The sequence below is a fragment of the Onychomys torridus genome, unplaced genomic scaffold, assembly GCF_903995425.1.
Source record: "Onychomys torridus unplaced genomic scaffold, mOncTor1.1, whole genome shotgun sequence".
Lineage (NCBI taxonomy): Eukaryota > Metazoa > Chordata > Mammalia > Rodentia > Cricetidae > Onychomys > Onychomys torridus.
In genome coordinates this window covers 35,877-60,640 of record NW_023411734.1, presented here as the reverse complement: position 1 = coordinate 60,640, position 24,764 = coordinate 35,877, and the positions used below count along the sequence as shown (strand labels likewise).

General features: G+C 41.8%; 1 pseudogene; it reads right to left on the bottom strand.

The window, feature by feature from the left end:
• Positions 1-11,429: 11,429 nt before the first annotated feature.
• Positions 11,430-19,633, bottom strand: LOC118575331 (annotated as a pseudogene).
• Between the last annotated feature and the right edge of the window lie 5,131 nt (positions 19,634-24,764).

Here is a 24,764-nt window from a genome sequence, read left to right as displayed (position 1 = left end):
GAACAGCTACCCACATCCTGGTGGAGACCAGAGTGGAGAACTGGATACTGGCACACCTGGAATTGGCATTGAAAGTGAGCAGTATATCCATGTGACTGGATGCTCACGACACAGTGTACAGAAAAAACCAAATAACAACAAATATGCCCAGCCCCATCTAGTTTTCCATGAAATTCAGAATCTGGATAGAAAGAAAAAACAGTTCTCTTAGAGGAAAGCAGAATGAAAAGCAAAAGTAAATGGAGGAGGAAAGGGATGATTAATTCAGGGGGTCCCAAAGGCCTGTGTGCACTTAGCCTCAGTGATTAATGGAGGGAAAATCCACATCCCATTACATCAACTTCCTTATGTGAACAGCTCAGTGACATCTTACACATCCACCGTGCTGTGCTACCATCACTGGCAGTGTCACTGCATTCTACATCTTGCAAATGCATTTCATTTGCTCCTTTGAAGCTTGTTACTGCTCATAGCTACAACCAAAGGAACATATAGAAATATAATCCATGGATCCTCTGCATGACTTTTTTCTCTTGTTTTTGCTCCTGTGTATCTCATGCTGTGAACAGTGAGCAGTTTGTTATTTTGAAACTAAAACCAAGACCAGCGATCCCTGCTCTTAGAGGAAGTGAGAAAACAAACAAGCTAGTTCCCCTTGATCTGTTCTTGATCTGTGTCCTGGAGTCTCATCTGTGTCTGGCTGCCTTCACCTGGGCTTGGAGTTTGGGGGCATTGGAGACAACCAACACCTCTTCCTAGAAAGACCCTAGTGACAGAAGAGAAATCTCTCCTAGGGCTGGTAATTCCCCAGTCATCAAGATGTCTCACACCCATGTAACAATTTTGATTTCCTTTTATTTCAGCCCCTGTTTATTGTTGGTTTGCTGTTAGAATCCGTTCCTGAGCTAGCACACTTGTGTTTCCAAGGGAGAATGCATCAACATGTTTTTGCTACTAGGTACTCCCTCTTTCTCTCAGCTTCTATTTACTATCGAAGCCCTTTTGTTACCAAGATTGAAATTCTAGTTCAGTGTAAAGGTTGAAGATCTTCCCATTACCTTTCTGATCCATGCAGATAGCATTGTCTGCCAGGGACTGTTCATCCCAGGTTAACCTTTTCTAGGTAAAGCTAAGGAAAGCCTCTCAGTCCAAGGTAGGCTCCTGTTCCTGAATGGGGAGTTTCTCAGGACACAAAATGTCTCTACATTGCTTTGCTTCAGTCCAAATGACCATAGGTGGACTTTGGTTATCAGTTTCCTAAGAAAAAGTTTAATTTAGTTCACTGTGAATAATGGTACATCTTTTTTCTTAATATTTTTATTGATCCTTTGAGAATTTCCTATGTTGCATTTTGATCATATCCCCCACCTCCTCCCAGCGAATCCTCATTCCTTACCCACAAAATTTTATTTTATTTGTAATCCACCAAATCTCATTAGTGCTGTCTATATACCTTTGGGTGTGTGGCTATCCACTAGAGCATCATTGACCTACCAGGAGTTACACTTAACTTAAAGAAAACTCCCTCAGCCATTATCAATTACCAGTAGCTGCTCAGCTAGGGACAGGATTAGTGACCATCTATTACTGACATGTTAGGATTTTTCTTCCTTGAGTTAGCACTTCTGTATGTTGTCACAACCACTGTGAGTTCATATGCACAATTGCTCTGTTCAGTCCAGAAAAACAAACAAGCAAACAAACAAACGTTTCCCTTGCAGTCTACCATCACCTCTGGCTCTAACAATCTTTCTGTCCCTTCTGCAATGATCCCTGATCCTTGGGTAGAGGGGTGTGAAACAGACATCACATGTAGCTCTGAACTCTAGTATTCTCTGCATCTGAACCAGTTGTGAGTCTCTGTTAATTGTCATGTACTACAAATAGAAGCTTCTCTGGTGAAGGTTGAGACATGCACTAAAACCTGTGGATATAAGGATACATCGTCACTTAGGAGCTGATATAATGCTAGGCACACTTAGCAGAGTAGCAATAGTAGCTTCTCTAGTAGGTACAATGATCTGCCTAGCCACAGGTTCTTGTTCTGGATAAAGGTGCTAGGAATGGGTTGCATCTTGTCGTGTCTATATCCAAACAGAAAGTGATTTGCTATTCCTATGACATTTGTTCCCCTATTGTACCAGTGGACACACCTTTCCAGGGAGTCACTGTTGTAGCTCATGGGAGTTCACAGCCAGATAAGACTAATGATTATGTTGATTCTCTGGTAGCATTAATAGCCCAATGAAAGCTATCCAGTGAGAGATGAAACTTCCAGGTAAGTACCAGCTTGAATTCTCTCTCTTGTAAGATTCAAGTATGTAGTATCTTCAGCAATAGTGTTTTATTATTAAGTTCTGGAATAGTCTGTAGTGTATCAGGGTATATAAGACCTCACTGGCCCAAAACTCCAGAAGAGGTTACCCATTCCTAGGACTAGACATTTTTGCCTGTGGTGTCTAGTATGGGCATTGGCATCCAAGTACATTCTCTCTCTCTCTGTCTCTCTGTCTCTGTCTGTCTCTGTCTTTCTCTCTCTCTCTCTCCCCCTCTCTCTCTCCCACTCTTTCTCTGTCTCTCTCTGTCTCTCTCTCTCTCTCCCTGTGTGTGTATGTTGTATATGTGTGTGTGATCTTTAGTGTATTTATCTCTCCCCTTATTCCTTCCTCTTCCTTGCCTCCCCATCCCCCATTCTGATTTAACTCTTCTCATTTCATTATTCTACTTTAACCCTTTATACAATTGTGTTCTTGTGTTCTAATCTCCTCCCTTGACAGACTCCCAACAAAGACCCTTTACTAATTTCTTGCATTCTGTGGGTACTCTAAATGACACACATATGAAAGAAGATGCATTTTTCATATGAGGGACAATGTGTAATGCTGGTCTTTCTGGATCTGGTTTACCTCACTCAGCTCAATCTATATGAATACCACAATTTCATTTTCTTAACAACTGAGTAATATTCCATGCTTATATGTAGACATTTCCATCATAACCGGCTGATGGATATCTGGGCCATTTCATATCCTGGTGAATAGAACAGGATTAAACACTGATAAGCAGGTATCTATCTCTGTAGTAGGACACAAAGTCCTGTGGGTATGTGCTCAAGAATGTGATAGGGGGATTATAAGGTAGATCTAGTTCTAGCTTTTTGAGATCACACACACCAGTTTTCATTGTGAACACCTATGCACACTCTCACCAGCAGCAAATAAGTGAACCCTTTTCTCTACATCTTTGCCAGCAGCTGTTGTCTCAATGTGTATGAAGGAGTTTAAAAATTCTTTGCAGGGATTGCTGAAGCTGTCAGGCCCAGTTACAAGCTGGTAACTTCAGCTGGCCTGGAGAACATCTGGGAAGCTTAGTGAGATATTGTCTCAAAAATAAAAAACACAGAAAGGGCTTGGGATGCAGCTCTGTGGTAGACTGCTTACCTACTGCGTGCAGCACCCCAGGTTCTATCCCTAGTGCTGACAAATGAAAGATAAAAGGATATGATGTGTGATTGTTATCTTTCCTATTTTGGCAATAACCTTTGTTTTTATTTTATCTTAGTTTGTATTGTTGTGCACTAACCCCTTTGCCAATGCCTACCTCCAGGTCGTTAAACTCCTTCATTTCCTTTTCTCAGTTTGTATGGAGATCTCTCAGATTTGTGCTTTAGCTTACTGGCTATAATTTTGTCTGAGTTACATGATTTATGGCAAGAAATGAAGCTTTAGAGGTAAAGTGTTCACATGTCAATTTTAGGAACCTCTTTCCATGTGTATGTTCCCAAAATTATAGTGATTCACAATAGAGATGGATGGTTCTTTGTCTTCCTCAATACAATCTCAAATCCTGCCCCTTTGCTGGAAGGATTGTAACAGGCAGACAATAAGCATTTGTTGAATATTAATTGAATTGGAATAAATACTCTTACCTGATCACAACACTTTTCATACCTAAAAAATAAATGTTTGGTCATTGTTATAAAAGAAAACTCGGGGGGGGGGGGCAGGCAGTGGTGGTGCACACCTGTAATCCCAGCACTCGGGAGGCAGAGCCAGGTGGATCTCTGTGAGTACGAGGCCAGCCTGGTTTCCAAAGGGAGTTCCAGGAAAGGCGCAGAGCTACACAGAGAAACCCAGTCCCAAAAAAACAACACCCCCCCCAAAAAAAAAGAAAACTCAGGTGAGCAAATAAAAACATTACTGCTCTCACAAGTACTCACAAATACATACACATATACACAGTCAGCATAGATCCTGACACAGACATGCATGCACCCATAGCCACATTTTTATTCATGTATTTATGTATGTATGCAAGATGAATCTTGTTATGTAGAGCAAACTAACCTAGAATTCCCATCTCAGACAATCCCACAGCCTATAGCCTGCAATGGTTATAATTATAATCATCTGCCATCAAACCCTGCTTACATCTTTGGATCTCTTTGAAGAAATACTTCATATATGACTTTTAAAATGTATTTTAAGTTCATCTCAGAAAGAATTTGTAGAAAATCTTGTTCCCTACTTCAGCTCATTCATTTGTTTCTTAGCTATAAAGCCATTCACTGAAAAGTCAGAAAACATAGAAAAGCATAAAGAGTCAAATTCCTATTGGAAACACTTTGAGTGTGTGTAGGTGTGGGTCCATTCAGATTAGTCTCTGCAAGAAATCATGTCTTTGAACAGAGTGAGATCTTCTTGTCCTGAGCCTGGGGGACACTATTCCCTTCTGTTGGCACCTGTCAGGGCCCTTCTCCAAAGCCATTAGGACCACATGTATACCTCGTATCTATACCATTTCCCTCTTAAATATGTACTCTGTCCATGTGTTTCCATGTGCTGGCCCTGTGATAGCTTCATGATCAATTGCCAAAAGCAAGATTTCTGGGTCATAGGGAGGGTGTTTACAACCTTGGGGACATAAGGGGCAAACTCAGGATGCCTGAAAGGCTGGATAATGTGCCTCTGAGCCTCAGATTCTGAAGAAGTGAGACTTCCTGTGCTTGCTCACTCATGTTCAGGCCAGAGCCTTGGGCTGTGACTGCAGAGCTCTACCCAATTTGCCCACTTCTTGGTACCCAGATAACCTACTGCCTGGTTATGAAGCTCTGTGGACTATGGCTCTCCAGGATTCTAGTATTCAAGACTGAGCTTGGGTGAGCAGGGGCAGCATCAAACCCTAGGAATGTGATTGAAAGTAGGGATGAGGTGTGAGGTGGGGGGGGGGACTCTGTTGCCCCTTACTATGAGATACACAACTACTCATCTACATGCCCAATACTGTCCCTGGCCCCTCCAATGACACACCTGACCCTGTTTGACATGCCTTGCTGGTCATGGGCTTGGTTTCACTTCTCCTTGTTTCTCCTTTTCTGTGACTGTGAGTTCTTGTTTCAGCCAACACAGGACTAAGTTTAGCTTGTGGTTTCTCAAGGGTGGCCACCTGCAGTCATAGTGGGGTCAGTAAATCAGCTTGGTCCATCCTTTCCTCCCCACCCCCCACCCTGAGCTCATACTGCTTTCTTACTATATGCTACACTTCAAGCATTGCTGCTTTACCAAGTCCAGAACCTAATTTCCTGGCCAACTCCATCATATAGGAAATCTATCATTTCCCAGATAGTTTATATTTATGGCTTGGCATTCAATTGCTTATTGCTCAGATAGGAATGTGAAACTCCTATCAGTCTAGGACCAGAGCAAAAAAAATCACAGGCCTATGTAAGATCTCAGGAGAAGACAGTAGTAGTCGTAGATTAATGAGGATCTCCATTGATCAGGAACACTCTAGTCATCTTCTCTACTAATGCTGCCATGGAAAGATTGATAACCATACCTTAGTACAAACAGGAAAACTGAGATAAACAGAGGGAAAGTTAATTACTCAGGGTGAAGACTGAGCGAGTAGCAATCATCTGTGTGTGTCAACTGGAGTCTTTTACAGAAAGAAGAGAACTCTGGGCTTTGCTAGACTCTGCTGCTGTCTCTCCATACCCAGCTTTTGATGGATGGCTGGTCATAGTACCCATGGTTCAGTTTCTGCTCAATGTCTGCTGTCATGGTTGGCTGAGGTTAGGCTTTGGAATGATGGATAGAAATTCCTCTTTGTGAATGTGTCCATTGCCAAGAAGGCAGCATAACTTTGATAACTGTTTCCCTGGTCCATGATGAAAGACTCTGGGCTGGAAGGAAGGAACACATTCTGTCTTATTCTGGGTATTTCACTGCAGTAGGATAAATATCCTAGGTATTGGCTTCACAAATCTCATGAATGCCTTTTCTAATTTCTAGTGTCTCTCTGTTTTGTAAATGGCATAAAAGACAATAATGCTTGGGGTACTGATGCCTTTCAATATGGTTGGTATATGTGGCCAGAGTGAAGTTGTTTATGGCTTCTACTCCAGGTCTTTGCCTCTGGACCCTGCTACCACCAGTCTCCTGGGCTGTAAAATCTGTGACCCTCTGGTCCCTGTCCCAAGATAGAATTCACATTCAAGGTCTACCCCTCATCATCATCAAACCTCTTACACACTGAATTCTGCCCTATGCCTGCCTCAAATTACCCCTGCTCAGTCCATCTGTGCATATTTTAACTGTCTGTGTTGAATTATCTTTCCTTGTAGGGATAGGGCTCACATCTCCACTCGCCTCTCTTTCCTGCCCCATGTGTGAGTTGGTTCTAAGCACCACCCAGCCATAGTACAGAATGTTTAGGGACTTCCTGTTTGGAGAGTAGGGTGGTAGGTCAGGCATAGTGGGAGACATGAGAATGTGGGATAGAGGTGGCGTGGCCAGAATGTTCCAGTGATGCTGAATTCACTGCTTCAGCTGCAGATGGAGAAGGTGCATAGTACTCACCCTCTATTCCTCTGGTCATTCCAGTCACCTAAGTCACCAGGTATCCCTTTGTCTTGTTGTCGTAGGAAAAAAATCCTGGGCCCTGCTCTAGCCTGTTGCTGTCACCACATGTGACCTATAGTTTACCATTCACATTGTAGGTTTGTCCTGTAGTGCAAGCTTCAGCAGCATAAAATCTCTCCAAATGTGACTACGATGAAACACATGTGAACATAAGCTGGGGACGTTGGATGATGTTCATAGTTATTAGGTTGAGAGTTGAACTTCTGCAGACCCAATGGGTGGGCACGTCCAGTAGAAAGTAGAGTGGGGGCACTTCTCATACAACTGCAGTGATGTCCTGAAGGAAAGGAAGGGTGGGTCATGGAGAATGGATGCTTTGCTAGTTACATGTTTGGTTGTTACTCTTGTGCTTTTGCAGCCTCAGCTGTATGTGGACCAACCCCTCTGCCCCATCTGCGGTCCCTGTAGGCCTGATCCAGTGAAGCTGACCTGATGAAACTAAGAATCTCAGAGGCCAAAATGAGCTGGGAAACCCCACCCAGCCCAAGGCTTAGCACCAGGTGCTTTCAACTCTGTAGGCTGTGTGAGGGCAGGGTCCAGGTTTCAGTTCCAGGTGGAAAATGGGTTCATGGCCCAGCACTAAGCCACTTCCTACCCTCAGTATTCTTTTCCAGGCCTTAGGTAATGAGAAGGCTGAGATAATAGCTGATTGACATTTTGAAGCAGAATTCTCTGTTCTTTCAGGCCTTGGCCCTTCCTTAAGGATCCTTTTCTGGGGCCTGGGCACAGAACTAAGGCCAACATTGAGATCACCCAGATACATGAAGCTCATAAAATCCCTGAGTTGCCAAGCTAGCAAGAACTAGAGGAGGGATCTGTGGATCAAATACAACATTGCCCTAAGACCTTATATTCTTCATAGATGTTAAACCAACTATAACAATGTAGAACCTTGGAGCTCTGTGTCTGTTATGAATAATGAGAATCTCACTGATTTTCATCTGATCTCCTCTCCCTTCCATGCAGGAAATGAGTCTCCATTATCATCATTCCAGCTGTGCATGAAGAAAACTGAGGCTAAGCACAGGTATCGGCAGCAGGTGTCTAAGCTCCTGCATGATTTTGGCTTTTGGAATATTAACCCTTAAGAATCTCTAGTTGGTATGTTTATTCCAACCCCTACTTATTACACATACTTCATTTCTCTACAAAATTGTTCCCTGTCTCCTACATGACATTATGCATTTATCCCTTACATTTATTTATTTCTCTCTAAGGTTTCTGTACTCTAAGCTGCATGACACCTGCTTGACCCAAAGTTTCTACAGGCTTGGCACATAACAGGTACTCAAGAATCACATCTTAACCTCTGGCTCTGCTCTGGGAGTGCTCCATGTAAAGACTTTGTCTCTCTGAGAACAGTGTCACCTTGTTGGGTCCATCCACATGATCGTTGCTCTTGAGTATCAAAGGCCACACATAATTTCTGAGCTTGTTGGGGATTTGCCTATGTGTTTCCTTTGTTTTCTACACAGATCAAGGCATATGCTTGGGGGATATGGACGGTGGCCTTCCCTCAGTCAGTGGCCAGGGTTCTTGACCCCTATTTCTTCTTCTGTCTTTTAATCTCGGCAATAAAGAGGTGACAACAGGAGAACTGCCAATGTGAAACAAGCCCAAGTTACTCATGAGGCCCAATATCAGGGGGAAATAGATGGTGCCAGGACATCAGGTATAAACTGAGAATGTTCAAAAAATAGAGAACACACGTCACACTGCTTAAAGGCCACTAGTCCTAGGTGGCTCTATGGATGACTTCTGAGGACTTCCTAGAAAAACAAATAGGCTTGTGATCCTCAATGACAACGTGACTTTTCAGGCCCCTAAGTGACCCTGGCCAGGTAATCATGCATCATGTCTCTGTGCTTGTGTCGCTAAGCCTAGATCACCTCCCAGAGGACCACATGCACTATCTTTGGAATACCTGGTTCTTAGGGATTTCACAGAAGAGTTATTGGAAAAGATACCAATGCTGTCCAGAGGTGCAGATATGGGTTCATTTTCTGTGCTGATTAAAGAATTAAAAGACAGAAAAGTATTGTTACCAGGAATACTGAAGAGTCCCAGCAGAGCCATATGACTTTGGGAGATTGCCATCCCCTCTCAGGGTTCTTGGTCTCATTGCTTAAAGGATTGAAGAGCAGGCACAACAGAAGCTTGCAGAAAGCCTACTAGAGTTTAAAAGGAAAACATCAGGACAATCATCTGTACATCTTGAAGCTGCCTGAAGGAGAATGGAGGAGACAAGCTGTTACAAAGGTTAGCCACACTGAGGCAGGGAATAAAAAGAGCAATAAGTCCAAAGCATTAGTTTAAGGTGTTAAAACATACTTGGGCTCCAAAAGGAAAAGGCAGAGGAGAAGAAAAGGGACAGTTATGTATTTCTGACTCACTAAGGCCAACCCAGATGAACCGTATGACAGCATCTAGGGACTGCACTAGGGGAAGGAAGCCTGGGAAAGAAAAGTACATTGTTTAAAAGGTGAACCAGCTTCTATAGAGCTTATCAGCTCCATTAAAAACAAAGACATCACTTAAAGGTAAATTCCACCCCTTATAATACTGCTTAAAGCTAGAATCTCAGGTATGGCGACTGAGCAGATTTAGAAACATTCTATATACATCTCATTTAGGAACAACACAGGAGATTTGATTGTAGGTCATCACAGATGGTTCCTGCAGGGATGTGGGAACCCTCCCTGCTGTGAAGAATGGAGCCTGCAGTTTGAGTGAAAAGTCAAGCACCTGGACAACAGTTGGAATGTCACCAGCAGCAGAAGATACAGCTTGGTATTTCTGTTCTTGTGTACTGGGAAATTCCTTCCAGAGACTTCTACTCAGAAGTAACTGGGCTCTTGATTCACCAAGCAGGAAAACAATTAGAGACTAGACAATATAAAATAAAAGTTGAGATTGACTAAGAAAAAGACAGAAGCATATACCCAAGATGTGAGTGTGGAATTCTCAAGAGAGAGTCACAGTGGAGCATGGCAGCACATGCCTGTACTCCCGGATATGTTGGAAGCTAAAGCTGAAAAAGTAGGAGTTCAAGACCAACTTAAGCAATGCAGCAAAACACTGTCTAAAAATAAAAGTAAAGCATAAGGCTGAAGATGAAAGTCAGAGACAAAGCAGCACATGCAGGGTCCAAACACAAATAATGGGAGTGTGAATAGGTTTTTGTTTGTTTGTTTGTTTGTTTGTTTGTTTGTTTGTTTTTTGAGGGTGGAGGGACTGGTTCTTTATTTCAAAATGTCACTTGTTTATATTCAGTATCAAAACAGTTGGTTCTTTCTCCCGACAGAGGAGAGTACAAACAAGCCAGTAAACTGCAGCGTGTCCACGAAGGGGCCTGGAAGAGACTGCCTGAACATGGCAACTGGGTAGGGACACTCAAGATCAGCGCACCACCAGCCCACGGACTACAAACAATCCTCACGGCCAGTGGGTTGACCAAGATAACCCAACCCCCAAAAGCAAAATTTCAAAATAATATAAAATTTTAAAAGTTTTTACATAAGCTATTCAAGATTTCTCCAGCACGGACTCATGCAAAACACAATGAGATGGCACTTTAGAGAGCAGCCTCAGGAAAGGACAATGAGATGATGGAGTTCACGCAGCTAACTCAGTGGCACGGGCATCGTTTTCCTTTGCTTTCTCCCTCGGGGGCAGGTGAACACTAGGTGGTCACCTCAACACTAAGGGGCAACATGATCCATTTTGTGAGCAGTCAGGAAAGGGGTGATGGCGAGGAGACAAGTTTGGTCTCAGGGCGGGGTCTGCCCAAGAGCATGCTTGCCTAACTTGCACAAGGCCCTGGGAGGTGGGGGTGCCTCAGACGTCTCACCGTCTTATTTGGTCACATCTGATGGAAAAAGCAAAAAATAAAAACAAGACTGAAGTTGTTCAAAGACATCAAAGCTGAAAACCTTCACAGCCCGGAAGAAGTTTTTGTTTTTTGGCTAACTTCCTAGAATCCCCTGTCGTTTGGCTAGAAGTTGGTACAGAAAACTGAGGTTTCCCTCAGTGGAGCCTGCCTGGGCTCTGCTGGCTGTCAGCAAGGCAGGCCCAGTCCTGTGTTCCTCCTCAATGGAGAGAGCAGTGTCCATTAGGCTGAAATGTCACCTTCCAACAGTGAAAAGGAACTGGGTCGCTGCTCCAAGCTGTGGAAGCGCTTGGAATGTTACAAATGGTTTCTAAGACAAAGAGTAAATCACAATGTTCATATCACAAGTGCACTGAAGACACTTTGCATTGTGCTCACACTCCCTTAAATATTGTTTCCAAAGGTGCTCAGCCCCTCCAGCTGGAACTCTGGGAAGAGGCTGACACAGTTTTATGAAAAAGACATTGGGGAGTGGCTGGGGGGGTTGGCGGCAGGAGGGAAAAGCAGCCTTCAGTTAACAAGATCAGCCCTCAGTTTCAAGGTCAGCTTCAGGCAGGCTGGCCTCAGGGGGAGTCAGGGTCAGAGGGAGGAGCGGGCAGGGCAGCACTGGGGGTGCTCTACATCTCATCCAGGTCCAGCAGGGTCTGGTCAGCATCCTTTGTGTACAGAGGTGCTCCTCTTTGGTGCACTTCAGCTTATCTTCCCAGTCATCAATCGTCTTTTCCAGTTTGGCTACCGATCTTTCAGCAAACGAGTCTCTGCCTCCTTAAGCTTATCAGTAAGAATCTTTATTTCCTCTTCATACTTGTCTTCTTTTTGAGAGTACTTTTCTTCAGTAACACTCAGACACTTCAGATTCTGGTCCATCAGTCTGATCTGCTCATCCATCTCTTGGTGACGGGACTCTGCCAGCTCTGCTCGTTCCTGGGTGCATTCCAAGTCTCCCTCCCCTTCCCCTCAGCCCATCCAGCATTCCTGTCTCCAGGGCAAAGACTCCCATGGGGATTCAGCTCAACCTGGTAGATTCAGTCTAGTCAGGTCCATTCCCCTCCTCCCAGCCTGAGCAAAGTGTCCCTGCATAAGCACCAGGTTCCAAACACCCAGCTCATGCACTAAGGACAGGTCCAGGTCCCACTGCCTGAGTGCATCCCAAACAGTTCAAGATAATCAACTGTCTCACTTATCCAGAGGGCCTGATCCAGTTGTGGGCTCCTCAGCTATTAGTTCACAGTTCATGTGTTTCAATTTGTTTGGCTATTTGTTTCTGTGCTTTTTCCCAATCTTGGTCTCAACAATTCTTGCTCTTGCCAATTGGACTCCTGGAGCTCCACATGGGGCCTGGCTGTGGATCTCTGCATCTGCTTCCCTCAGTCATTGGATGAGATTTCTAGCACTACAGTTAGGGTGTTTGGCCATCTCATCACCAGACTAGGTCAGTTTGGCCTTCTCTCGACCATTGCCAGTACTCTACAGTGGGGGTATCTTTGTGGAATTCTGAGGACCTCTCTAGCACTTTGCTTCTTCCTGTTCTCATGTGGTCTTCATTTATCATGGGTCTGTTATTCCTTGTTCTTCCTTTCTGTTCTTCAACCAGCTGGATCTCATGCTCTCCTAAGATCTCTTGCCTTCAAACCTTTCCCTTCATTACCCCCACTCACACCCAGGTTGTTCATGCAGATCTCATCCATTTTTCTGTCATTGGTCAATCCCTGTGTCTTTCTTACGGTCCTGTTTTCTAGGTAGCCTCCCTGGAGTGGTGAGTAGCAGTCTACTCATCTTTGTTTTATATCTAGTATCCTCCTATGAGTGAGTACATACCATGTTTGTCTTTCTGAGTCTGGGTTACCTCACTCAGGATGATTTTTTCTAGATCCATCCATTTGCCTTCAAACCTCATGATGTCATTGTTTTTTCTCTGCTGAGTAGTACTCTATTGTGTATATGTACCACATTTTCTTTATCCATTCTTCAGTTGAAGGGCATCTAGGTTGTTTCCAGCTTCTGGCTATTACAAACAATGGTGATATGAACATAGCTGAGCAAATGCTCTTGTGATATGATTGAGCATTCCTTGGTATATGCCCAAGAGTGGTATAGCTGGGTCTTGGGTGAGATGGATTCCCCATTTTCTAAGGAAGTGCCATATTGATTTCCAAAGTGGCTGTATAAGCTTGCATTCCTACCAGCAGTGGAAGAGAGTTCCCCTTGCTCCACATCCTCTCCAGCATAAGCTGTCTTTTGTGTTTTTGATCTTAGCCATTCTGACAGGTGTAAGGTGTTATCTGAGAATCATTTTCATTTGCATTTCCCTGATAATTAGGGATGTTGTGCAATTCCTTAAATGTCTTTCAGCCATTTGAGCTTCCTCTGTGGTGAATTCTCTGTTTAGTTCTATAGCCCATTTCTTAATTGGACTGTTGGGCATTTTGATGTCTAATTTCTTGAGTTCTTTATATATTCTGGATATCAGCACTCTGTCAGATATGGGGTTAGTGAAGACATTTTCCCATTCTGTAGGCTGTCACTTTGTCTTGTTAACCATTTCCTTTGCTCTACAAAAGCTTCTCAGTTTCAACAGGTCCCATTGATTGATTGTTTCTCTCAGTGTCTGTGATACTGGTATTATATTTAGAAAGTGATCTCTGTGTTCAAGAGTACCAAAGTGCCAATGTGTTCAAGAGTACTTCCTACTTTCTCTTCTATCAGGTTCAGAGTAGCTAGATTTATGTTGAGGTCTTTGATTCACTTGGACTTAAGTTTTGTGCATGGTGACAGATATGGATCTATTTGCAGCCTTCTACATATATATGCCAGCACCATTTGTTGAAGATGCTTTCTCTTTTCCATTGTACATTTTTGGCTGTCAAAAATTACATATTCATAGGTGTGCGGCTTAATGTCAGAGTCCTCAATTCGATTCCATTGGTCCACATGTCGGTTTTTATGCCAGTACTAAGCTGTTTTTATTATGGTAGCTCTATAGTAGAGCTTGAGGTTGGGGATTGTGATGCCTCCAGATGTTGTTTTATTGTACAGGATTCTTTTGGCTATCCTAGGTCTTTTGTTTTTCCATATGAAGTTGAGTGTTATTTTTTCCAGATCTGTGAAAAATTGTGTTGGTAATTTGATGGGGATTGCATTGAATCTGTAGATTGCTTTTGGTAAGATTGCCAATTTTACTATGTTAATCCTGCCTATCCATGAACATGGGAGATCTTTCCATTTTCTGACATCTTCTTCAATTTCTTTTTTCAGGGACTTAAAGTTCTTGTCATATAGGTCCTTCACATGCTTAGTTAGAGTAACCCCAAAGTATTTTATATCATTTGTGGCTATTGTAAAGGGTGATGTGTCTCTGATTTCCTTCTCAGCCTGTTTGTCTATTGTATATAGGAGGGCTACTGATTTTTTTTAGTTTATCTTGTATCCTGCTATATTGCCGAAGGTTTTTATTAGCTGTATCAGTTCCTTGGTTGGATTTTGGGGGTCACTTGTGTATACTATCTTGTCATCCTCAAATAGGGAGAGCTTGACTTCTTCCTTTCCAATTTGTATCCCCTTATTATTTTTATGTTGTCTTATAGCTCTGGCTAGAACTTCAAGTACTATATTGAATAAGTATGGGGAGAGGGGACAGCCTTGCCTTGTTCCTGAGTTTAGTGGTATTGCTTTGAGTTTCTTTCCATTTAATTTGATGTTGGCTGTTGGCTTGCCATAGATTGCCTTTATTATATTTAGGTATGTTCCCTGTCTTCCTGATTGCTCCAAGACCTTTATCATGAAGGGGTGTTGGATTTTGTCAAATGCCTTTTCTGCATCTAGTGACATGCTCATGTGGTTTTTTTTTTCCTTTGAGTTTCTTTATATTGCGTATTACATTGACAGACTTTCATATGTTGAACCACCCTTGCATCCCTGGGATGAAGCCCACTTGATCATGGTGGATAATTGTTTTGATGTGTTCTTGGAGTCTGTTTGCCAGAATTTTATTGAGTATTTTTGCATCAATGTTCATGAGGGATATTGGTCTGTAGTTCTCTTTCTTTGTTGCATCTTTGTTTGGTTTAGGAATCAGGGGTAATTGTAGCCTCATACAAGGAGTTTGGTAATATTCCTTTTGCTTCTATTGTGTGGAACAATTTAAAGAGTATTGGTATTAAGTCTTCTTTGAAGATCTGGTAGAATTCTACAGTGAATCCATCAGGTCCAGGGCTTTTTTTGGTTGGGAGACTTTTAATGACTGATTCTCTTTCCTTAGGAGTTATTGAATTATTTAAATGGTTTATCTGGACTTGATTTAACTTAGGTATGTGGTGCCTATCCAGAAAATTATCCATTTCTTTTAGATTTTCCAGTTTTGTGGAGTAGAGGTTTTTGAAGTATGACCTGATAATTCTCTGGATTTCCTCATTGTCTGTTGTTATGTCCCCCTTTTCATTTCTGATTTTGTTAATTTGGGTGTTCTCTCTCTGTCTTTTGGTTAGATTGGATAAGGGCATGTCTATCTTGTTGATCTTCTCAAAGAACCAACTCTTTGTTTCATTAATCCTTTGTATTGTTCTCTTTATTTGTATTTTATTGATTTCAGCTCTCAATTTGATAATTTCCTGGCGTCTGTTCCTCCTGGGAGACTTTGCTTCTTCCTGTTCAAGGGCTTTCAGGTGTGCTGTCAAGTCACTAGCATGAGATTTCTCCAGCTTCTTTATGTGGGCATTCAGTTCTATGAATTTCCCTCTTAGCACTGCTTTCATAGTATCCCATAAGTTTGGGTATGTGGTGTATTCATTTTCATTGATCTCTAGGAAGTCTTACATTTCTTTCTTTATTTCTTCCTTAACCCATTGGTGATTCAGTTGAGCATTATTCAGTTTCCATGAGATTGTAAGATTGCTGTTGTTTTTTCTGTTGTTGAAATCTAACTTTAAACCATGGTGGTCTGATAGAACACAGGAGGTTATTCCAATTGTTTTGTATCTGTTGAGATTTGCTTTGTGAAGGCAGATACACCCATGAAAACACAGGCAATAGATAACACCACAGCAGTAAATCCCAAAGAAGAGAAGTACACACACACTACCACCAAAAAATAAAAATAACAACAGGAATGTACAATCACTGGTCATTAATATCCCTTAATATCAATGGACTTAATTCCTCTATAAAAAGACACAGACTAACAGAATGCATATGAAAACAGGACCCATATTTCTGCTGCATACAAGAAACACACCTCAAATTCAAAGACAGATACCTCCTAAGAATAAAAGGCTGGGAAAATACTTTCCAATCAAATGGTCTTAAGAAACAAGCTGGTTTATCCATCCTAATATCCAGCAAAATAGACTTCAAACTAAATTCAATCAAAAGAGATGATGAGGGACATTGCATACTCATCGCAGGAAAGATCCACCAAGATGAAGTGTCAATTCTGAACATTTATGCCCCAAACTCAAGGGCACCCACATATGTAAAAGAAACATTACTAAAGCTCAAATAACATATAAAACCCCACACATTAATAGTGGGAGACTTCAACACCCCACTTTCACCTCTGGACAGACCGGCCAAATAGAAACTTAACAGAGACATAATAGACTTAACTGATGTTATGGCTCTAATGGACTTAATTGATATCTACAGAACATTCCACCCAAACAAAAAAGAATATTCCTTCTTCTCAGCACCCCAAGAGATTTTTCTATTCATTCTACTTGTCAACCACAGGTTCTCCTATCCCCCTTCCTCCCACAAATTCTCACACTGAGACTCCCAGATGCATGAAAATTAAATATAATAAGATATAAAGGAATAGATTTTCTTTTCTGTGTGACCATAGATAGTTTATTGAGATTTTCAAGATATATAAAAAACTTAAGAAACTGTATATCATAAAAATAAATAAGCCAATTAATAATGTGGTATAGATCTAAACAGAGAATTCTCAATAGAGGAAACATATAAATAAAAAACAAAGCTGGATGGTGGTTGTGCACACTTTTAATCCCAGCACTTGGAAGGCAGAGGCAGGAGGATCTTAGTGAGTTCAAGGCCAGGGTGGTTTACAAAGTGAGGTCCAGCACAGGCAGGACTGTTATACAGAGAAAAGTTGTCTTGAAAATAAACCCAAAAAAAAACAAAACAAACAATAACAAAAACCACACAAAGTCACATCTTGTGGGGGATTGAATTACTTCACATCCTTCAGTGCCTAACTTTTACAACAGACAGCCTGTGGATGCCTCAATTATCTCCAGCAAGCAAGCAGTTTTACAAAGCACAAGTAGTGGGTTGTTCCCAGAATCCATTGTCTTGCAAGAAGAATAGAGGCAGTGGAATTTTTAATGATCAGCAACTGCCAAGACTAGAGGTTGCTCCCCCAAACTGACTGCAAGCTCCTAATGCTGTAGACAACATCCACACATCTCATTGAAAACAGAGAGGTTGATTTGGCCCAGACTTAGAACATTTGCCTCCACATTCAAGTGTCTTTGACATGGAAAAGTATTCTGCAGGCTACCAAAAGAGAAACTTAAACAAGAACCCAACTGTGAAACTTTTGATCCAATTTGTTATTCCTGAAAAATATGCTAGGGCAATGGTGGCATAAATCTTGTAGTAGTAACTAATCAATGCCTGTTTTGACTTAAGTCCCACTCCATGATGTGGAACCCATACCTGACACTGCTTGGCTGACCAAGGACCAGAGATTAGGTAGCCCAGGGACCTAGGATAATACAAAATACTACTGATCTAAAAAACGTATTAATAAAATGACTTCTAATTATGTTCTGCTATCCTCATAGATTGGGGCCTTATTCAGCCATCATCAGAGAAGCTTCCTCCTGCCGAAGATGGGAACAAATACAGAGACCCAGGGCCAGTCATGATGCAGAAAAAAGAGTACACAGCTTGGAATACACAGCTCTAAATGAGATATCTCCATCAAATCTCTCCCTTTCAGAACTTAGGGATGGACCCCTGTTCAAGAAGAGACAGAGGATTGGGGGAGATGGAAGGGACAGAGGACACCAGGAGAACATGGTCATCTAAAACAAATGAGAAAAATCTCATATGGGCTCACAGAGTCTGAAGCAGCAATCACAGGTCCTACATGGGTCTACACTAGGTCCTCTGCATATATAACTATATATTTTCATTTAGTGCTTTCATTGGACTCCTGAATGTATAAATAAGAGAGTCTCTGATTCCTGTGTCTTCTCTTGGGGCTCTTTAATCTTTCTGTTTCCTTGTCTTGTCCAATGTAATATAATGATTTGTTTCTCATATGTTATTTTCTTGTTATCTCTTAGAAGCCTATTCTTTACTAATGAGAGATAGAAAGGAAGTAGTTCTGAATAGAAAATGAGGTGGGGAGGAACCAGGAGGAGTAGAGGGAAGGGAAATTCAATTCAGATTATATTGTATGAGAAATGAATCTGTGATTAATAAAAGAGAAAGACTTTAAAAATTTTTTATATTCATAAATAAAATCTGAGAGGACAAAGCTTGTAGAGAAAGTACCTCCAAGTGATGTTTTTTGTAAAGTCTGCTAGGTAGGAGAGGGAATCTAGAACTGTTTCTCATCAGACTGGCTCTCCTCCCCAGGTTTCTCTTCATGAATTACCTGTCAGTTGTATCCACTGTGAGAGGTATATGAATCTTGTAAATGTAAGGTAGCTCTTATCCATGTATTCTTTGCTAAGTATGGAGGGCTAGATAGTTTCCATATCCTAGGTGAATGGGGTGCCATCTGCCTTCCAGGCCACTATCAATACTGTGGGGGAAAGTTCTAGATCTAGACACATGGGCCTGGTTTTCTTGGCCTGGAGATTTTAAGAAGAGCATGGGTTTCAGATGACTTACGGGGTAACTTTGGGTGACCTTTCGGTTAGAGCAGAGTAAGGAAATCAAAGACCTGGAGCCCTCACATAGTATGTGATGAGGGATCTTGGTTCAGGCATTACTTGTTGAGAATCAAGATGTAGAGGAGGTGTTTGTTTCCTCAAACTAGTTCTCTTATTCTTGGGGTTAAGAGCTATAGCACTTGTTTATCACCTCTTCTAGTACCTCCATAGCCTTAATGTCATACTTCCCAATTTGTTGCATGAATCCTAATATTTCTTAATGAAGAACCTGGAGCCAGATATCAGGGTGAAAGCTGAATCAGAGAAGCAGAGAAAACCACATCTACCACCTCTTACCTCATCAAATCCTCAGCCTGACAGAGCCTCTGCAATAGAGTGAGTTCCTGTCTCCTACTGCCTTATACTTTCTCTGCTGTTCCATTTCACTTTCTGTTTCAACTTTTCTAGTGCTGGCATTAAAGGTGTGTGGTCCCCAGTGCTAGGATTAAAGGTGTGTGCCACCACTGCCTGGATCTGTTTCTTTTTTAGACTGGATTAATCTCCTGTAGCCCAGTGTGGCCTCAAACTCACAGAAATCCAGATGGATCTCTGTCTTTGCCTCCAAAGTGCTAAGGTTAAAGGTGTGTGACACCACTGCCTGACCTCTATGGCTAACTCAGTGGCTAACTCTGTCCTATGATCTTCAGGCAAGCTTTATTTGAAACACAATATATCACCACACCAATTTCTTTCCCTCACATCTTGTCAAGTGTCTCCTGTGGCCTCTGTCCTCTCAGCTCTATAGGACTTCTTGCATTCCAGTATGGACACAGTGGACACAGTTCTGCTGTATCCATCCATGTTTCCACCAGTTCTGCTGTACCAGTCTCTGTATCCACCAGTTCTGTTCTATCCATCCCTGTATCCATTAATTCTGCTGTACTCACATCTGTATTCACCAGTTCTGCTCTATCCATCCCTGTATTTACCAGTTGTGCTGTACCCACCTGTGTCCATCAGTTCTGCTGTATCTGTCTCTGCTTTGGAATGATTACTTTTAGTCTAAATAGTTTGTTAAAACCCTAACCAGTATCTTCTGGAATTTCTGCAGAGGGTGAGGGGAGTTACTTATTACAGCCTCAATCCACCTGGTTAGATTCTCTCCTATTGTAGAATATAGTTAGAGTTTACCTTTTATTTACCACACTGAAGATTTTGTGCATTGGATCTGGTCATCTTTATACTCAGGGATTCATGATTCTAAGCAGGTACCCTATGAAGAACCAGGAACCCTAATCCACAGCAATGTCCTTCATTCACCAATGCACTGGTAATGTCTCATTCAGAGCCATCTTCTCATTTCTCCTCCTGACATAAATTCTCCAGCCATGATTTGCTGTTGGTTGTGTGCCTGGTCTTTCCTGGAAACAGGAGAATTCTTATACATCCTATCTGCTTCCTTTTCCTGATAGTGGGTCCTATAACCCATGGGACTTAGTCTACTTCTCTGACATTTGGCTTCCTAGCCACAGTTTTGCATGTTCCAGGTCTTTCTATTTTTACCAGACTTCTTTCTCAGAGCCAGGCATCCCCACTACTCCATGATATATAGCCTTAGTTTACCTTAGTTTGCAAGTCTCATCAGACAGACTAAATGGCTTGAGAAGTCGCAAGAAGAGAGGACTTCTGAGAGACCATGGCACCCAGGAATATACTCTGTTGAATCTTAGTTATGCGTAGGTTCAGTCCCCTACCTCTGTGCTCAGAAATTAAGGCCTTCTGGCAACCAGCTGAAGGAAGCATGGGTGTCTACACAGAGAAGTAAGAGTTCAGTGCCCAAGATCACAAGGTACAAGAAGCAAGACCATAAACAGAGACGCAGTGTACAGATAAACACAAAACCTGGAAAGTTACTCCAAATTTTGTGATGAGCATCAAAGAAGAGAAAACAAAATTCACTCACACCTTGTAGTCATCTTGGATCGTTGCTACACACTTAATACTGTAGTGGCACATGCGTATGCAAAATATTCTGAAGAATTTGGAAGGATGTTGATTCCTCAGTGGGAAAAAAAATGACTTTCTTAACAGTTTACTATTCTGGGATGTGGTCTCATGAAAAAAGCAAAAAAAAAAAGAAAAAAGAAAAAAAGATCACCTTTAGGATTCAGGAAAGATGGCTCAGGGGTTAAGAACACTTGTTGCTCATTGCAAAGGACCCTGATTCTGTTCCTTGCACCCACATGGTGGCTCACTGTTATCTGTAATTCTGGTTCCAGGAGATCCATGCAACTCTTCTGATCTCCTTGGACACCAGGCACATGTGCATATATCCATGCAGACAAAACACTCAAACATTTTTAAAAAAACTTTTATAAAAATCCCCTTTAAGCTTTTTCATAATTTTTGTGGAATTAGCAATTGACTGGAAAAGAAGGAGCCAGGAAAGTCTTTAGAAGCAATGCAGGGAGGTTATGAAGAAGGGCTCTGGAATATCTCAGAAGGAGGCATTCTACTCCTGTGTCTGCTGCCTGGCAAGGAACATGTAAAGTGATCAGGGACCCAGTCTGGCGATAGGATGCTAAGAACACAGACAATGTTAACCATTTCACATTGTATTAGTTTTCTTCTATTGTGCTATGGTAAATTACCATAACCAAACTAACTTGAGGAGGGAAGTGTTTATTTCAACATAGAACCCCAAGACAATATTTCATTACCAGTAGAAGCCATGGTAGTAACTACAAGGGTCCTTGTGAAGGATGTGGGTCCTGGAATACTCTTAATGGTATCATCCTTTTTATGGTGCTCTGTTTGCATATTATCTGGCAGCTGCATGTCCTATGAGATGTCTAATATTGGAGCATCAGGTTCATGTAGCTGGTGATTGTGTAATTGTTGTTGCTTTGGTTGGCAGAGGTGCCATCTGCTTTCCAGGCCATTGTAGCAGTACCTGTGTAGAAATCATTGACCAAATACCCAGTGTAACATTAGCCTGGAGCTCCTTGCGGGAGGGTGAAAGTTTAGGCATGGGCTATGGGCTAATATGTAGAGCAATGGAGGAGGGGTTGAGAGGACCAATGTGTGTTGGTTCCAATCTTACATCAGGGTACAGGCACCATTAATGAAGATGGGCTCTTAATGAAATATAGTCAGTTAATAAGAGATTCAGGTGTGAAGTTATTATCCTCTGTCTCCAATCGTGGCTTTACTATCCAGCACAAGTGTCATCTCCTCTGTTTCTTTCCATGCTGGCTGGAGAATCCATGGAAACTCATACTTCCTCTGGGCATCCATGGTTCAGGACATTCTCTGCCAAATCCTGTGTTCTTGATCACCATGCAGTGCCTCTGTTCTACTTCTACTTTCTCCTCCATTTTGGTGACTGGTTCCTTACCAGTATATTTCTCTGGGTCCCTCATTTCAGTCTCTGCCAACAAAGCCACAGCTGTGCTATATTACAGCATGAGACTGACTCTGGATAGATCTCAGGAGTACTATGGATCAAAAGTTCACATGGTATTTGTAATGATCCTGAGCTGAAACTCTACTAAGGGTTTGTTGACATCTAACGGTCTTAGAGGATTCAGTACTAAAGACACAGGATTGCCTCAGGAGGGCCTGGATCATTATCCATTGGCCCTTTCTGTCTCTTCTAAATGGCCTTTTATAGCAATGCCAGGAGGTGGAAAAAAACACCTCCCCCCACCCGCCAGGACAGCCAAGTGTTGACCCTTTCCAATAACCTGGTAATCATACACGTGGTCAAGCAATCCTCTAATGCAGTCCTGATGAATAAAGCAAACTCAGTTCTCACTAGGAAACTTTTGTGTGCTTCCACAAATTTCAAAGTTCCTTTTGTTTTCCTACACTCAAGGACAAATGTAACAACAGCATCATAAATAACTAAAGAAATTCATGCATGTCATTTGGGAGCAGCTTAACAAGCTCTGCTAATTACTTTTACATTGAAGTGTTGGTATTTCCTGTTTAGGAATAATAATCATATTTCCTTATGTCTTCTTTTCAGAATATAACCAAAACATGAAGTACATGAATGAACTTCAAAGTATCTTCTGCATTAGGCAGACCAAAGTCATGTGAAAGTGAATTATTGTTTTGCAAAAATATGAGACATGCAGTTCACAAAGTTTTCCATGGTTCCTTAGTGATGGCAACTTATTTAACTCCCACTTGCTAAATGTTCTTCTGGCTGTGTGCCTCAGTTGTAAATGAACATTTCAACTTGTGCCCATGTGGAAAGTGTAGATTTGGCTCCAGTGTCAATTTATTTGTAAGTATCTGCCTTCATCATGAAGCTGTGCTCCAATTTCTTCAAATTTTCTACACCCCACTGTGGCTAATTACCAGTTCTATGAAGGGAACTTTTTGCTCCCCAGGTTGAAAAGGACTTCATCTCATGGATGATCTTCAGACACAATGAGCTCCTCTGGATCATAATCTCCATCAGAAGAAAGTAATGATCTGTTTCCATAGTGGGTTGAGCAAATGGGATGGTGGAGAGGTGACATCTCACAGTGAAAGTTCCTTTCACTCTTTGATGTGAGCCTTTAGAGACATGAATCGGTGTCATGTTATGCTAGAAATATGGGCTGATACATGATTAGTTATATGAATAGCAAAGTGTGAGAGAGTTTCCTGGAATGAGCTTGTATGACAGATACTTGCGTATAGTGAAGAGCTAAGAGAAGGGATAATTGATTGAGGAAGCCCCCTTTCATGATGATGCCTTGAGGGATTCCTGAGAGTGAAGCCAATTCTCTACTGGAAATCAAAATTCCCTGATTTCTGCTCTGGGAACCTTAAAGGCCATTTAAAATTAAACATTAAATAAGAAAAAATGAGTAAGAGAAGGGTTTCTGGGTCATAATGGGTATATTATTTATCATTCATTGGGTTCAGAGTGAAGAGCTAGAATAGTGAGTGATTCTCAACTTTCCTAATGCTGAGATCCTTTAACACAGTTCCTCATGTGCTGGTGACCCCCCATCATAAAATTATTTTCATTGCTACTTCATAACTGGAATTGTGCTACTGTTATGAGTTATAATATAAATGTCTGTCTTTTCCAATGGTCTTAGGCAACCCCTGAAAACGAGTTGTTTGACCCTTGAAAGGGGGCAAGACCCATAGATTGGGAGATCCTGAACTAGAATAAGTAAGTATAGGAGAGAAAATTCCTTCTTAGGGCCCATAACAGCAGCCCATACTGTAATGTAAATATTAGAGAAGTAGGAAGACTCTACAGGGGAAACTATTATTTCTACTATAATCCCTTAATGGGTGATCTAGAAACTATTGACCCTATAAGATCTCCACTGGTCACATGGTCAGGTACCAGAGTCTCATAACTACTGGACATATATTTGTTGTGTTTGGAAAGCTGTGTGGCTATATCATTCTTGTGACAAAGGTACCACCTGCCTTACAAGCCACAGTCATGATACTTGAGTAGAAGTCACTGATCTGATACGTATAGCAATCTTGTTGACTTGGAGTCCCTCAAAAGATAGCAGGGACAGAGTGATAGAGCTATGTTTTTGAGCTGACCAATAATGTGTCAATGGTGAAGGGTCAGAGGTGAAGGGTCAGAGGTATGCTTGTGGCTCCTGAACTCAGTGTGTGAAAAAGTCTCCATTTGGAGCTCTGGGTTGAAATTTCACAATATGGAATATAGGCTAAATTTCCTTTAATTGTTCCCCATGTACTGAAGATTTCTTGGCCTAGACAAGGTATGTAATTTTCTGAGACTATCTTAAGCCTTGGCCTTCTTTTTATACTACTTACCATGTCTAAGTATAACAAGAAAAAATAACAACAAAGCAGAAGTGTATTTGAACCTTTAGAAAAACAAGGAAAATAGACATTGGGTTAAAGTGGCCAGCTCGGTCACTCTACCAAACATCCAATAATGTGACACAGATTCATTAAAAAAAAATGTGTGAGCTTTGCCCAAAGTCATGGATGCAGCAGACTTTGGTTTCAGTTGTGCTAGGGGAATGCTTAAATGTAACTGTCTCCCTGAGAGGATGTTGAGCTCACTGAAAATGAGTGGTACTGGAGGTTCCTTGACATTGTTACCAGTCC